Genomic DNA, 16,879 nt, shown 5'->3' on the forward strand with positions numbered 1-16,879 from the left:
CTCATCATGCTCCGATACGGCAGAGAAATAGCGGTATAGTACAATGAAAAATACTTCACTTTTTACATCTCATGACGAGGCCCATCTATTTCTCCATACAGAATCATTGGTCCCGTATAATGTTTGAAAAAGTATATGATGAGCTCCACATAATGCTACAGTATATGTTGGTCCACATGGATGAAGCTCCACTGTCTTATGGGCCCAAATAATGCTCCAAACATAATGGGCCCCATTTCTAATGCTCTAGTGTATAATGGGCCCTGTACATGCTGCTCCAGTGTCTGATGTCCACCTTTGGAATGTTCCAGTGTATGGTGGGCCCCATCTATCATTCTCCACAGTATAGTGCTCCCCAAAAATTGCTGTCCCAACATTGAAAACAATCAAATAAGTCTCCTCGCTAGGGAATCCCTGTACTAGTCTGGACTCCTCGTCGTCCCCATCTTCCATCTCACTGCACAGTATTTCAACCTTGCAAGTGCTGTGATCCTGAGCAAGCAGGGGGGCCCACTCGTTGGCGACGGCACTGGCACAGGGCCCCTGATAGTACGGTAGTGTGTCTGATGGCGGGTGGGCCGAACCTGCACTTTCATCTGCAGCTTCCTCTTTGTCACCGTGTAAGAAGGAACTGTATATGGGAAGGGTAACCTGCGTTTCATCAGGGTCAGATTCAGGCCGTGTAGCATGCGAGGGGAATGTAGTGGTCTGGGTCAATGTACCAGCAGATTCATCGAGCAGTGGCTGGGCATCAGTGCACTTGTGTCGCCCCCAGGAGTACGGTCGCCACAGTGGCATTACCTTCCTCCTAGGGAGTGTGATGTCATGCTTGGGAGCAACGAAGGATCTCTCTAGCAGGTTAACTGATTGGGCGGCGTTATTCCCACGAGTCATGACCCTCCAAACATCGTTCATGAAGGCAAAGTGTTTGTTTTATGTGGGCAGTATGGTTGCAAAGCTGAACCTTAAAGGAATGTCCAGAAGGGCACCACCAGGAGTGGAGCCTACGGTTAAATTCGACTCCACCTGGGAAACCTCAACCATGCCAGCTACAGAACAGATGCACACATTGCAAGCTTAATTCCGTTAACGAACGAGACTCCGTCATGCCCCGCGGTCCGAGTCCGGCTTACTAGAGGGACACGTGAGGCTCTGGCACATGAGATTGGCCAATAACTGGTGTGTCATGCCCTTACATGTCCGTGGCTGCATGTGCGCTACACTGAAAAGGCCAGCGTTTGTCGCTTACAGGTGCAGATAACTCGCTGAACAACGTTAGTGATGGGGATCACTGATTACAATTATTACCCGCGAACGATGATTTCCCAGTAAGTGCAGGTCAACCGCAGTTCCGGAATTAGGCCTAACCGTCATTCCTGAAAAAATTAAAAACTTACGTGTGCAAACCACAGGTGCTGTAGCTTGCTTAACAGCTCGCCAGCCGTTCTCACGCCCAGTATGGATTACACGTGATTGCACAAAGGTGAGAAAGGGTACCGTATCCCCAGATAACATGTATGGATAGCGTACACATTCAAAATATATGTCTATACATCAGGAGGCAGGCTCAGACGGTGTTAGGCCCAGTATGGATTGCACGTGATTGCACAAAGGTTAGAAAGGGTACCGTATCCCCGGATAACATGTATGGATAGCATACACATTCAAAATATATGTCTATACATCAAGAGGCAGGCTCAGACGGTGTTAGGCCCAGTATGGATTGCACGTGATTGCACAAAGGTTAGAAAGGGTACCGTATCCCCGGATAACATGCATGGATAGCGTACACATTCAAAATATATGTCTATACATCAGGAGGCAGGCTCAGACGGTGTTAGGCCCAGTATGGATTGCACGTGATTGCACAAAGGTTAGAAAGGGTACCGTATCCCCAGATAACATGTATGGATAGCGTACACATTCAAAATATATGTCTATACATCAGGAGGCAGGCTCAGACGGTGTTAGGCCCAGTATGGATTGCACGTGATTGCACAAAGGTTAGAAAGGGTACCGTATCCCCAGATAACATGTATGGATAGCGTACACATTCAAAATATATGTCTATACATCAGGAGGCAGGCTCAGACGGTGTTAGGCCCAGTATGGATTGCACGTGATTGCACAAAGGTTAGAAAGGGTACCGTATCCCCGGATAACATGTATGGATAGCTGTCACGGGGGCTTAGTTCAACTAAGGCTGAAAGACCCGGGGCCCCTGTGGTGTCCCTTTACTAGGGGAAACCCTGTCTGACCCTCAACCCAGGGTTTTTGCTGAAGGTGCAAATGCCTGAGCCTCCGACCTTTCCTTATCTCCTGCTCAGCCCTGCACTTAACCCTCCACCCTCCACCCAGTGAGAAGTCACCACCAAAGCTCCCACACAAATAATGACAGACAGGGAGAACTTAAACTGCACTGCGCCGCACACACACAGGAATAAACAGTAATGTGAACAGGGCACAACTAAACACAAATATGGGAAGGAGAAAGGATAACGACGGATCATACGACACCAGATATGAATCTCTCTCTCTCTTGAACACCTCCACTCCAGACCGGAACCACTTGGTATGAAACACAAGCTATAATCGGCGACGCCCATAGGCCAGCATGACTATTTAAAGACCGTGGGCGTGACTAACCATCCAACCTGGTCTCCAGCAGGATTAACCCCCGAGAGCCTGAAGATCAGGCCGGCGCCACTGAGGCTATAGTGGCTGGAGGTGGAACTACCTCTGCCTGCCGGATGCTGTGGTGTGAACAGCGTCCGACATGACAGTACCCCGTCTTCTACGAGGGACCCCAGGGCCCTCAAGACTCATAGGACCCGGCTTGTCCGGATGACGACGGTGAAAAGAACTGACCAGCCGATCCGCATGTATGTCTGAGGCTGGAACCCAAGACCTCTCCTCTGGACCATACCCCCGCCAGTGCACCAAATACTGAAGAGTACGGCGTACTACTCGAGAGTCCACTACCTTGGCGACCTCGAACTCTAACTCGCCATCCACCATGACTGGAGGTGGCATCGGCGTTGTGTCCACAGAGCCTACCACCTTTTTCAATAAAGCCCTGTGAAACACGTTGTGTATCTTGTACACTGCGGGAAGTTCCAACCGATAAGCCACTGGGTTAATGATGGCAGAAATCCTAAAAGGCCCAATAAACCTTGGACCCAGTTTTAAAGAAGGGATTTTGAGTTTTATGTTCTTCGTAGCTAACCACACCCATTCACCCACACACAGGTCCGGACCTGGCACGCGTCTACTGTCAGCCACCCGTTTGTACCTGGCACTCATGCTCAACAAACGCTGTTTCACCCGCCTCCAGACTGATGACAATTGGGCTCCTAGCTGATCCTCCTCCGGGACACCCCCGGAGACACCCTGACGTAAGGTACAAAACTGAGGATGTTGACCGTACACACAAAAGAATGGAGACTCTCCTGATGACTCTTGGCGGTGATTATTTAATGCGAATTCGGCCAGAGGAAGGAAAGTAGACCACTCCTCCTGGTTGTCGGACACAAAGCATCGTAAATACTGTTCAAGATTTTGGTTCATGCGCTCAGTTTGTCCATTAGACTGTGGATGAAACGCCGATGAATGTGACAACTTGATCCCCAACCTTGAGCAAAAAGCTTTCCAAAACCTCGCCACAAATTGCGTACCCCTATCAGATACTATGTCAGACGGTACTCCGTGGAGTCTGACCACCTCCTTCACAAATACCTGAGCCAACGTCTTAGCATTGGGCAAAGAAGACAACGCCACAAAATGCGCCATCTTTGAAAAACGGTCAACCACCACCAGGATGACCGTGTTCCCTGCCGAGGCTGGCAAGTCAGTGATAAAATCCATGGAGATTTCTGTCCATGGCCTATTGGGTACCCCCAGAGGCTGTAGCGTGCCAGCAGGACGGGTTCGGGGTGACTTAGCCCTAGCGCACGTGATGCAAGCTGCCACGTACGAGACCACGTCCTGCCGGATTTTGGGCCACCAGAAACGACGCGATACCAGCTCTAAGGTGCCCTTCACCCCTGGGTGACCAGCCAGTACCGAATCGTGGTGTTCCTTCAACACCTTAGGCCGAAGATGCAGGGGTACAAATGATTTGTTGGCGGGAAGTCCTGGTGGTACCTCCTCTTGGGCCTCGGCAATCTCCGCCTCTACCTCAGTCGTGAGAGCCGAGACCACTACCCCTTTCTGGAGGATGGGTACCGGCTCTTCCCGAGGTTCTCCCCCCGGAAAACACCTAGACAAAGCATCCGCCTTGGTGTTTTTAGCCCCGGGACGGTACGTCACAAGAAAATTGAAACGAGTAAAAAACAATGCCCAGCGAGCCTGCCTAGGAGACAGACGCTTGGCCGACTCCAGGTAGAGCAGATTCTTATGGTCGGTGATAACTGTGACCTGGTGAGCCGCCCCCTCCAAGAAGTGTCGCCATTCCTCAAAAGCCAGTTTGATGGCCAACAACTCCCTGTTGCCGATATCATAATTCCGTTCGGCCGGCGACAACTTCTTGGAGAAGTAGGCGCATGGATGCATCTCGCTCAAGGACGAGCCTTGAGACAGTACTGCCCCCACTCCCACCTCCGACGCATCAACCTCTACCACAAAAGGTTTAGACACGTCTGGTTGCACCAGAATGGGGGCTGAAGCAAAACTATTCTTCAGACGCTCAAATGCACGTATAGCCACCTCAGGCCAGTTCGCCAGATCGGCACCCTTTTTTGTCATGTCCATGAGCGGTTTGGCGACAGTCGAAAAGTGTTTTATAAATTTCCTATAATAATTCGCAAACCCCAGGAACCGCTGGAGTGCTTTCAGACTCTCCGGCCTCTCCCATTGCAACACCGCTTGCACCTTAGCGGTGTCCATTTTAAAACCAGCTGCGGACACAATATATCCCAAAAAGGGCAACTCCTGGACAAAAAATAAACATTTTTCCAGCTTAGCATAGAGCTGGTTCTCCCGGAGCAACTGTAACACCTGCCTAACATGCTGCAAATGAGTGTCCCGATCGCTAGAATAAATGAGGATATCATCCAGGTATACAATCACAAATCTCCCCAGGACATGAGCAAAGACATCATTAATAAAATGTTGGAAAACAGCAGGCGCGGTGGTCAACCCAAACGGCATAACCAGACTCTCAAAATGACCCTCAGGAGTGTTAAACGCCGTCTTCCACTCATCCCCCTGACGGACCCTTATGAGGTTATACGCCCCCCTGAGGTCCAGCTTGGAAAACCATTTTGCCCCCGCTACCTGGTTGAACAAATCCGGGATCAACGGCATTGGGTAGGGATCACGGATAGTAATCTGGTTTAACTCTCGGAAATCCAGACACGGGCGTAACCCCCCATCTTTCTTCTTAATGAAGAAAAACCCCGCGGCTACAGGCGAGGACGAAGGCCGGATGTGACCTTTGCTCAGACTCTCCGCGATGTAGTCTTTCAGAGCTTGTCTCTCAGGACCAGAAATATTAAACATCCTGGCGTTAGGTAATTTGGCCCCGGGTTTTAGCCTAATAGCACAGTCATAGGCTCTATGTGGAGGCAGTTCTGAGCAACCCTTCTCAGAGAAAACATCCGCAAAATCCTGCAAAGCCTCCGGCAGGCTGGGCGTCACGGCGGACACACATGTGGCCAAGCAATTGTCTTGGCAGAAACCACTCCATTGTACTATGTCCTGAGTTTTCCAATCAATTACCGGGTTGTGCCTGGACAGCCATGGAAAACCCAGGACCATTTGAGCTGGGAGATTACGGAGGACCCTACATGTAACCGACTCAGAATGTAGGACCCCAATGTGGAGTTTCACCTCTGCCACAAACTCAGTAATCTCCCCTTGAGGGAGGGGAACAGCATTAATGGTCACCACCTGTATGGGGTGAGGAAGTTTTTCAATCTTAAACCCGGCGGTGTGTGCAAACTCCTCATCTATGAGATTGGTGGCGGAACCGCTATCCACAAACACTGATATAGGTAGCTCTCTGCCGGCGACAATAACCTTGGCAGGGAGCATACATTGAGATACCATCATGGAGGATATGCATACGCTCAGTTGGGTCTCCTCCATACCCTCTGAGCTTAACAGTTTTCCGCCGGTGTGACCCTCTTAGGTAGTACCGGGCAAACGTTAACATAATGACCACCTTTACCACAGTAGAAACATGCTCCGGACTTCCGGACTCCCGGAGCGCGAGGCTGAACCTGTGCCACGCCAGCAATCTGCATAGGTTCAGGGGACTCATCTACTTCAACCACACCTGCACCTCTGTTTTCCCCCAGAGGTAGCGTCTCCTGTGCCCCCTGACGAAAACGGCGATCAATACGTATCACCAAACTCATGGCAGACTCCAATGATGCCGGAGTCTCATACATCAGGAGGGCTTGTTTCACCCTCCCTGATACCCCATGAATAAACTGGCTCCGCAGTGCTGGGTCATTCCACTGTGTGTCTACAGCCCAGCGGCGAAATTCCGAACAATAGTCTTCTGCCAAGCGCTCCCCCTGGCGGAGGGCGCGGATTTTAGATTCCGCTAGAGCCAGTCGGTCAGGGTCATCGTAAATGAGCCCGAGGGCAGAAAAAACATTATCGACCGAATGAAATGTAGCAGAGTCAGGTGGTAAGGAAAATGCCCATGCTTGGGGGTCACCACTCAGTAATGACAACACCAGCCCTACTCGCTGGGCCTCATTACCTGAGGATATTGGCCGCATGCGGAAGTATAATTTGCAGGCCTCCCGAAATACGACAAATTTGCTGCGATCGCCTGAAAATCGTTCTGGCAGCGGAAACTTCGGCTCTGCACCGATACCTGCAGATGCCGTTTGCACCTTTGCTACTACCAGGCCCTGCTGCTGAACTGCCCCATTCAACTCGGAGACCTGTATGGACAGCGCCGCCAACTGGCGGGTTATGGAATCTAATGGATCCATGGACTCCTGAAAAAATGTGGGCCGATTATAATGTCACGGGGGCTTAGTTCAACTAAGGCTGAAAGACCCGGGGCCCCTGTGGTGTCCCTTTACTAGGGGAAACCCTGTCTGACCCTCAACCCAGGGTTTTTGCTGAAGGTGCAAATGCCTGAGCCTCCGACCTTTCCTTATCTCCTGCTCAGCCCTGCACTTAACCCTCCACCCTCCACCCAGTGAGAAGTCACCACCAAAGCTCCCACACAAATAATGACAGACAGGGAGAACTTAAACTGCACTGCGCCGCACACACACAGGAATAAACAGTAATGTGAACAGGGCACAACTAAACACAAATATGGGAAGGAGAAAGGATAACGACGGATCATACGACACCAGATATGAATCTCTCTCTCTCTTGAACACCTCCACTCCAGACCGGAACCACTTGGTATGAAACACAAGCTATAATCGGCGACGCCCATAGGCCAGCATGACTATTTAAAGACCGTGGGCGTGACTAACCATCCAACCTGGTCTCCAGCAGGATTAACCCCCGAGAGCCTGAAGATCAGGCCGGCGCCACTGAGGCTATAGTGGCTGGAGGTGGAACTACCTCTGCCTGCCGGATGCTGTGGTGTGAACAGCGTCCGACATGACAATAGCGTACACATTCAAAATATATGTCTATACATCAGGAGGCAGGCTCAGACGGTGATAGGCCCAGTATGGATTGCACGTGATTGCACAAAGGTTAGAAAGGGTACCGTATCCCCAGATAACATGTATGGATAGCGTACACATTCAAAATATATGTCTATACATCAGGAGGCAGGCTCAGACGGTGTTAGGCCCAGTATGGATTGCACGTGATTGCACAAAGGTTAGAAAGGGTACCGTATCCCCGGATAACATGTATGGATAGCGTACACATTCAAAATATATGTCTATACATCAGGAGGCAGGCTCAGACGGTGTTAGGCCCAGTATGGATTGCACGTGATTGCACAAAGGTTAGAAAGGGTACCGTATCCCCGGATAACATGTATGGATAGCGTACACATTCAAAATATATGTCTATACATCAGGAGGCAGGCTCAGACGGTGTTAGGCCCAGTATGGATTGCACGTGATTGCACAAAGGTTAGAAAGGGTACCGTATCCCCGGATAACATGTATGGATAGCGTACACATTCAAAATATATGTCTATACATCAGGAGGCAGGCTCAGACGGTGTTAGGCCCAGATGGATTGCACGTGATTGCACAAAGGTTAGAAAGGGTACCGTATCCCCGGATAACATGTATGGATAGCGTACACATTCAAAATATATGTCTATACATCAGGAGGCAGGCTCAGACGGTGTTAGGCCCAGTATGGATTGCACGTGATTGCACAAAGGTTAGAAAGGGTACCGTATCCCCGGATAACATGTATGGATAGCGTACACATTCAAAATATATGTCTATATATCAGGAGGCAGGCTCAGACGGTGTCAGGCACAGTATGGATTTGACGGCCCAGATTACACAGCGGAGGAGCAGGGAGAGGTAAAGATTGCAAATGCTGGGGCCCTGCCCAAGCAAGGGGGGCCCACTCGTGGGCGTCGGTACTGGCACTGGGCCCCTCATAGTACAGCGGTGTGTCTGACGGCGGGTGTGCACCACCACCGTCAGAGACACTTGATTGCACTATGAGGGACCCTGTGCCAGTGCCCGCGCCCAAGAGTCGGCCTACCCACCTGTCCAGGGCAACGGCACTCGCACGGTGTCGTGCGCTAGGTGGTGACCCCGGCCATGGGGGGGTGGCAGCACAGTTAGGGAGTTTTAGAAAGTGGCATATGTTGATGTTGGACATTCAGCTGATGCAAAAGGCGAAATAGGTGAAGTCCCAGGAAGAGGTAGACCAAAGCAAGCCCTTTTTCTGTCACCCTATGTGTCATCAGGGGAAGGTGGGACAAAATCCTTGGAAACCCATGCATGGTTCATTTTAATGAAGGTTAGATCATCCACATTTTGGGTTGACAGACGGGTCCTTTTTTCTGTCAGGATTGATCCAGCTGCACTGAAGACTCTTTCCGATAGCACACTTGCAGCTGGGCAAGCGAGCTCCTGTAAGGCATATTGGGCCAATTCAGGCCAGATGTCCAGTTTAGCGGCCCAATAGTCAAAGGGGAATGACCTGTGTGGGAGAACATCGATATGGGAGGAAAAGTAGTTTGTAACCATAGTTGACAACTGCTGTCTCCTGTCACTTTCCATCGATGCAGTATTACCAGTTGTGTGAGCGGTATTTGAAAAATCAGTCCACAACATTGTCATGAAACCCCTGTCTCCAACGCCACTTCTGCTGTGTGCACCACGAACACCTCTGCCAAGCTGCCCCCGGCCCGTACGGCTCGTGTGAGAACCATCACCGCTGCTATGTGCTGGGAATGCCTCAAGCAACCGATTTACCAGAGTTGCTTGTTTATTAGCCAATATTAGGTCAAGGTTCTCCTGTGGCATGATGTTTTGTAATTTGCCTTTATAGCGTGGATCCAGGATGCTGGCCAACCAGTAGTCGTCATCGTTCATCATTTTGGCAATGCGGGGGTCCCTTTTTAGGATCCGCAAGGCATAATCTGACATGTGGGCCAATGTTCCCGGTTTCAATGATGCACTGCGAGTGCTGGTTGGAGGAGCACTTTCTGGCAAATCCACATCCCTCCAGTCACGCACAAACCCTGTACCAGACCTTGCCACACCAACATTTTTACTTGCCCCACGAGATGCATCCTCCTCCCCTAAGTAATCATCCCCATCATCCTCCTCCTCCTCCTCCTCTTCTTCCTCCACCTCGTCCAGGAGAGGTCCCTGAGCAGACAATGGCTGAATGTCATCAAGGATTCCCTCCTCCTCTTCCTCCTCATCAACATTGGCTGCAGACGCCTGCTCCTTAAGGTGCGTCAAAGTTTGCATGAGCAGACGCATAAGTGGGATGCTCATGCTTAGGATGGCGTCGTCTGCGCTTACCAGCCGTGTGCATTCCTCAAAACACTGAAGGACTTTACAGAGGTCTTTCAGCTTTGACCACTGCACACCTGTCAACTCCATGTCTGCTCTCAAAGTGCCTGGCCGTGTATCCTCCCACAAATGCATTATGGCCTGCCTCTGCTCGCACAGCCGCTCCACCATGTGCAGGGTGGAGTTCCACCTTGTTGCAATGTCGATAATGAGGCGGTGGTTGGGAAGGTGGAGCAATCGCTGCAGCTTCTGCATACGAACGGAGTGTACAGGCGACCGGCGGATGTGCGCGCACAGTCTTCGCACCTTCTGGAGCAGGGCTGTTAACTCCGGATAATTTTTGAGGAAGCACTGCACCACCAGGTTCAAGGTGTGAGCCAAGCAAGGTATGTGTCTGAGTTTTGAAAGGGCTATGGCTGCCACAAAATTACGGCCGTTATCACTAACTACCTTGCCTGCCTCAAGATGTACATTGCCCAGCCATGACTCAGTTTGTCGCTTCAAGTACTCGGCCAGTACCTCGGCGGTGTGTCTGTCGCCCAAACACATCATCTGCAACACAGCCTGCTGACGCTTTCCACTAGCTGCTCGATAGGGGGACACATCGTGTGCAACAGTGGCAGCTGCAGATGTAGTGCTCGTACGACTGCGCTCTGTGGACGAGCTTTTGCTTCTGGAGGAGGAGGAGGAGGAGGAGGGTCAAACGCCTACAGCCAACTGTTTCCTATACCGTGGGCTAGGCAGCACTGTCCCACCACCGCTGTCCCCTGTGGACCCTGCATCCACCACATTAACCCAGTGCGCAGTGATGGACACGTAACGGCCCTGGCCATGCCGACTGGACCATGCATCAGTTGTGAGGTGCACCTTTCCGCTCACTGACTGCTTGAGTGCATGGACAATGCGGTCTTTCACATGATGGTGGAGGGCTGGTATGGCTTTGCGAGAGAAGAAGTGGCAACTTGGTAGGTCATAGCGTGGTACTGCATAGGCCATGAGTTCGCGGAAAGCTGCGCTTTCCACCAACCAAAAGGGCATCATCTCAAACGAGATTAGTTTGGCAATGTGGGCGTTCAAACCCAGTGTACGCGGATGAGAGACTGAGTACTTTCTTGACCTACTCATAGTGTCTGGGAGGGTGAGCTGGACTTGAGAGCTGCATATGGTGGAAGTAGCGGTGGACAGGGCGGACTGAGAGAGGGTTGATGATGGTGATGGAGTTGTTGTTCTTTCTGATGGCCTAGAATCAGTCTTTCGTTGATATAACAGTGGGATTCCCTGACTGCTGTGGCATTGCAACGACACCTCAACATTTGCTGCTGTGCTAACCGGTGGGCTTACAGTGGGGGAAACAATGTAGCGTTGATGACTACCTTCATTGTGATCAGTTGCACATGTGGCACTTGAGGTTTGGTGTTGTGTCCACGCTTGCAAGTGCATGCTGGTTAAATGTCTAAGCATGCAACTGGTATTCAAATTTTTCAGATTTTTCCCTCGGCTAAAGGTCTTTGCGCAATTCTTACAGATAACCTTGGCCTGATCATGAGGATTTTGTTCAAAAAAGTGCCACACTGCACTCTTCCTACTTTGGCAGACATTTTGCGGCCTAGCACGCTGTGATCTTTTGACCCTCTGGACAAGATGTCCAGCAACTCTTTTGATGTTTGGAACCTGTCTTTGGAGTGCTCCGGGCCTGCCAGATAACAGCTGTTGCGATGTCGATGTCTGCTGTGGATGCTCCTCATCTGAGCTATTGGAAGCAGCACCCTCTTCCCCCAATGGATGCCAATCTGGGTCAACAACTGGGTCATCCATCACCTCCTCTTCTATGTCATGTGCACCTTCCTCTGTGTCACCGTGTATGGTGGTATAGTGTGCGGGAAGGGGCACCTGAGTCTCATCAGGGTCAGAATCTGGCTCTGTACACTGCGAGGACAATGTAGTGCTCTGAGTGAATGTACCAGCAGAATCATCCATCAGCGGCTGTGCATCAGTGCACTCCATGTCAGATTCATCTTGGCCTGGGTAATTCACCATTTCACTTGATAATCCAGGCATGGTATGTGAAAACAGCTCCATGGAGTAATCAGTAGTATGGCCTGCGTCATCCTTCAATCTTGGTTGGGGTGAAGGACACAAGGAAAGGTGTGGTTCATGAACATGAGCCTCCAATGACGACTCAGTGCTTTTACTTTTTACAACTGAAGAAGAGGAGGCGATAGAGCTGGAGGCTGAGTCAGCAATGTAAGACAAAACTTTTTCCTGATGCTCTGGCTTTAAAAGCGGTTTGCCAACTCCTAGAAAACTAAGCGTTCGAGGCCTTATGTAGCCAGACGATGACGCAGGCTCAACACCTCCTGCATTCGGTCCTATTTTGCTCTTGCCACTACCATCAGATCCACCACCAACACCATCATTACCAGCTGCCAACCCCCGCCCAATTCCACGGCCTCTTCCACCAGCCTTCCTCATTTTTGGTAGAAATGTAGACAAAATCCAACAAACTATATAGTAATGTAAAACAAGGTACAAGGTGTCTATAGGACAGGGGAGATTTTGAATTTCTGCAGACACTTGTGGACACTGGACACTTTTGGATTGTGTGAGGCCCACTGACTAGTATCTGAGCGCTCTGTCACAGGCTCGATGGCAGAGCTGTGACCAAAGTGACTAGAGCATAAGGGAGATTTTGAATTTCTGCACACACTTGTGGACACTTATGGATTGTGTGAGGCCCACTGACTAGTATCTGAGCGCTCTGTCACAGGCTCGATGGCAGAGCTGTGACCAAAGTGACTAGAGCATAAGGGAGATTTTGAATTTCTGCACACACTTGTGGACACTTATGGATTGTGTGAGGCCCACTGACTAGTATCTGAGCGCTCTGTCACAGGCTCGATGGCAGAGCTGTGACCAAAGTGACTAGAGGATAAGGGAGATTTTTAATTTCTGCACACACTTGTGGACACTGGACACTTATGGATTGTGTGAGGCCCACTGAATATCTGAGCGCTATGTCACAGGCAGAAATTGGCTAGTGTATCACAAACTACAAGGTGTATGTAGAATTGGGCAGAATTGGAATCTCCCTAGAGTGCAGGTCTGTAAGAACGGAACATGTCCTCGACTTATTCTCACAGAGTGACTCACTGATAGCTTCACTGTGGCTGTGATAACAGCCATTACACGGTACTGTGTGAGGAGCGTACACCGCTGTATGGTGTGAAAAAATGCACGCTCAGTTCCTCAGCAGGACAAAAAAAAAAATTGTGATTGCTTTTAAAAAAGCAGTTTGCGGAGCAGTGGGTAAACAGCAATGCAGGAATGTCAGGAAGCCTTAGAAGGCAGCCCAACAACCAACACCACTGATACACCACTATATAGCCTCCCCTTGCACTGCACAGTGACTGGTGTGTTGTACAGGCAAAATCGCTAGCAGCAGAAGCAGTTTTTTTTTCTTCTCAGCAGGACAAAAAAAAAGTTGTGATTGCTTTTAAAAAAGCAGTTTGCGGAGCAGTGGGTAAACAGCAATGCAGGAATGTCAGGAAGCCTTAGAAGGCAGCCCAACAACCAACACCACTGATACACCACTATATAGCCTCCCCTTGCACTGCACAGTGACTGGTGTGTTGTACAGGCAAAATCGCTAGCAGCAGAAGCAGTTTTTTTTTCTTCTTCTCAGCAGGACAAAAAAAAAATTGTGATTGCTTTTAAAAAAGCAGTTTGCGGAGCAGTGGGTAAACAGCAATGCAGGAATGTCAGGAAGCCTTAGAAGGCAGCCCAACAACCAACACCACTGATACACCACTATATAGCCTCCACTTGCACTGCACAGTGACTGGTGTGTTGTACAGGCAAAATCGCTAGCAGCAGAAGCAGTTTTTGGTGTCTTCTTCCCTGCCTAACGCTCTCCCTACAAAATCATCAGCAGCAGCAGCTCTCCCTATTCTGAGATCAGCATGAGTAACATGGCAGTTGGCGTGCACGCCCTTTTATACCCCCTGTGACGCCCCCCAAAGCAAGCCAATCACTTGCATGCCCTTCTGAAAGATGGTGGTGACCCGTGCCTAGGTCATCACGTTGCCCACAGTGTCCGTGGATCCTGATTGGCTGAAAAAGAGCGCAAAACAAACTTTTGAAACGCGACTTTGGCGCGTAAGTCGCCGACCTCGTGGCCGACCTCATCCTAGGGTCGGGTTTCGTTTCATGAAACCCGACTTTGCCAAAAGTCGGCAACTTTTGAATTTTTTCGACCCGTTTCGCTCAACTCTAATAATGACCACAGACAAGATAAAGATCCCCAATTCACATCAGGACTACAAGATCCCAGGTACTTTCAGCTGCATCACATCTAATGTGGTGTACTTAATTATTTGTACTAAATGTCCAACTGGAGGTCTGTATGAGGACGAGACAGGGCAAAAGCTTAGAACAAGGATGAATTCTCACTGCCACACAATGAGAGAAAAAAGAATAGATCTACAAGTGGCAAAACATTTTTGTATCCCAGATCACAGCTGTCATGATCAAGGCCGGGGTTTATTTCTTGTTATTCTCTTCCCGGTCTGGTTGTGTGGGATTTAACCTTCTCTGCCTCACTTTGGGTTCTGTGTGGCTATTTCAGTGTGCAGACCAATGTCAGTGACAATTCATGCTTTCAGGCTAGAGCAGCAGACCCCTTGATACCATGTTTTGTCCTCTGCCTGTTTACTCTGATCCCGTCACTTCCCTTACCTGCCACCCCACTTGTCTTAGTGTTCTTGGGCCTCTTGGTATGTGACCCGGCTTGTCTTCTGACCTGTTTGACTGTCTCACATCTCTGTTATCTTCTCCTGTCTGGCTCTGAGTTCTGGCTTGTACTTGACCACGTGTATTGCTTTTTCCTCCGGTCATGTTATTCCTGACTGTTTCTGACTTGGCTCATCTGACCACTCTTTTGCCACATGGTGGTGCCTGTGCTGCTGCTCAGTGGTGCTACACAGTGTGTGCAACCTTTCTTCCCTCACCAGCACCCCCTGGTGGAGGTTGTGCCATACTGCACTGCAGAGAATTTAGTTATGCCCTTTGGCCTAACGCGCCAGCAGTATTCCAGAATTTCAAAAATCATGTTTTCTCAGATTTTATTGGGCACTTCATGGTAGTATATCTGGATGATATACTCATATATTCTGATAAACAGAGTGACATGGGTCACCTCTGTGTGGTCCTCCAGAGGTCCAGGGAGAACTCACTCTTTGATAAACTGGAGAAGTGTTCATTTTTTCTCAAGAATTGTCCTTTCTTATTTTGCCTGCTGAGGGGTTTTGTATGGACCCTAGAAAGGTACAGGCTATAGTGGATTGGGTGCAACCCAGAGGTCTCAAGGTTCTTCAGCGTTTTCTGGGTTTCGCTATTTACTATAGAAAAATCATCAAGGGGTTTTCCGAGGTGGTCAAACCCCTCACTGATTTAACTCGTAAGGAGGCTGATCTCAAAAACTGGCCAGCTCCAACTGTGGCGGCATTTTCTTCTATAAAAACCTTTTCTGTCTGCCCTTGTGCTGGTTCAACCTGATTTGTATAAACCGTTTATCGTGGAGGTGGACGCCTCAGAGGTGGGAGTGGGAGGTGTTCTCCCTGGGGCCCACCACGTTAACTAACTTGAGGTCCTGTGCCTTCTTTTCAAAAAAATTTTCCTCTGCTGAAAGGAATTATGATGTGGTAACTGGAAGTTATTGCCCATTAAATTGGAGTTTGAAGAATGGAAGCATTTTTTGGAGGCGGCTGTCCATCGTATCTCTGTGATTACGGATTACAAGAATCTGTCGAACATCGAGTCCACCAAAAGTTTAACCCCAAGACAGGCGAAGTGGTCACTTTTTTGGCCGATTTCAGTTTTCAATCACTTTCAGGCTGGAGTCCAAGAATGTGAAGGCTGATGGCTTATGTTATGAATGAGTCACCGTAGGAGGAAAAAACAAAAATGCAAGCTAAGTCCAGAAAACCGGAGAGGTTGGTAGCTAGCGGATTGCAGACCCCTGATCCTATTCACAACAACTAACAGTAGCCATGGAGCGTTCCTACAGTGGTCCTAGACGCCTCTTCACAGCCGGGGAACTAAATAAGCCTAAAGGAAGGGGAAATCTAAACTGCTCCAGAGCAGACCCCAAAGCAATAGACAGCCCCCAACATGTATTGTCGGTGAAAATAGATGAAAACACAAACACAGACAGAAAGACAGGCAGAGCAAACGATGGGGCCCAACTAACTAGATAGGAAAGGACAGAAAAGATGCTGGCTGCAATCCGCAAAAACCCTACCAAAAGTGTCCCAACACGCCTGATAGGAAAAACGGCCCTGAAGTCACTATACTTCAAAATCCCTATATCAGCACTCCGATATATTCTGAAGACAGAGCAAAAGAGATTTAACCGATCAGGGACAAAAATGGAAATTCAGCAGAGCCCCAGCCGGGGCTGGCAGAACACAAAACTAAGCAAATCAGACAAAATCTCATGGAACAATAACAGAGCAAAACTTAGCTTTAGAAGACAGGAACTGAACTGGAGGCAAGAGCTCAGAGCAGCGAAATCACCAGCAACCCTACAGGGTGTCGGCTGCCTTATATCCACTCAGAGATTCCGGATGTCCAATCGCAATCCACCTGTTCAGGTGACAGGTTTCTCCCATCCAAATCAGTTTCACCACCTCCTTTCACCAGCAGAGGGAGTTCATTGGACATCAAAGGTGAACGAGAAAATGAGCTCATAACAGGCTTATCTCACAGTCTTGATCCAATATCACCTCCTGAACCTCCTTCCTCCATTCTTCAGCAGAGAGTGGTGGTGGCTGTGGTTTCCTCAGCATTGGAGTGGGAGGTTCATGAGGCGCAATCTCTTGCTCCTCTGTTCGTACCTAATAATAAGTTTTTTTTGCCTGTCCAGTATTGTTTAAGGGTGCTTCGGGAGC

This window comes from Dendrobates tinctorius, unplaced genomic scaffold (assembly GCF_039654945.1).
Source record: "Dendrobates tinctorius isolate UK_male_01 unplaced genomic scaffold, ASM3965494v1 ptg000024l, whole genome shotgun sequence".
Taxonomy (NCBI): Eukaryota; Metazoa; Chordata; class Amphibia; order Anura; family Dendrobatidae; genus Dendrobates; species Dendrobates tinctorius.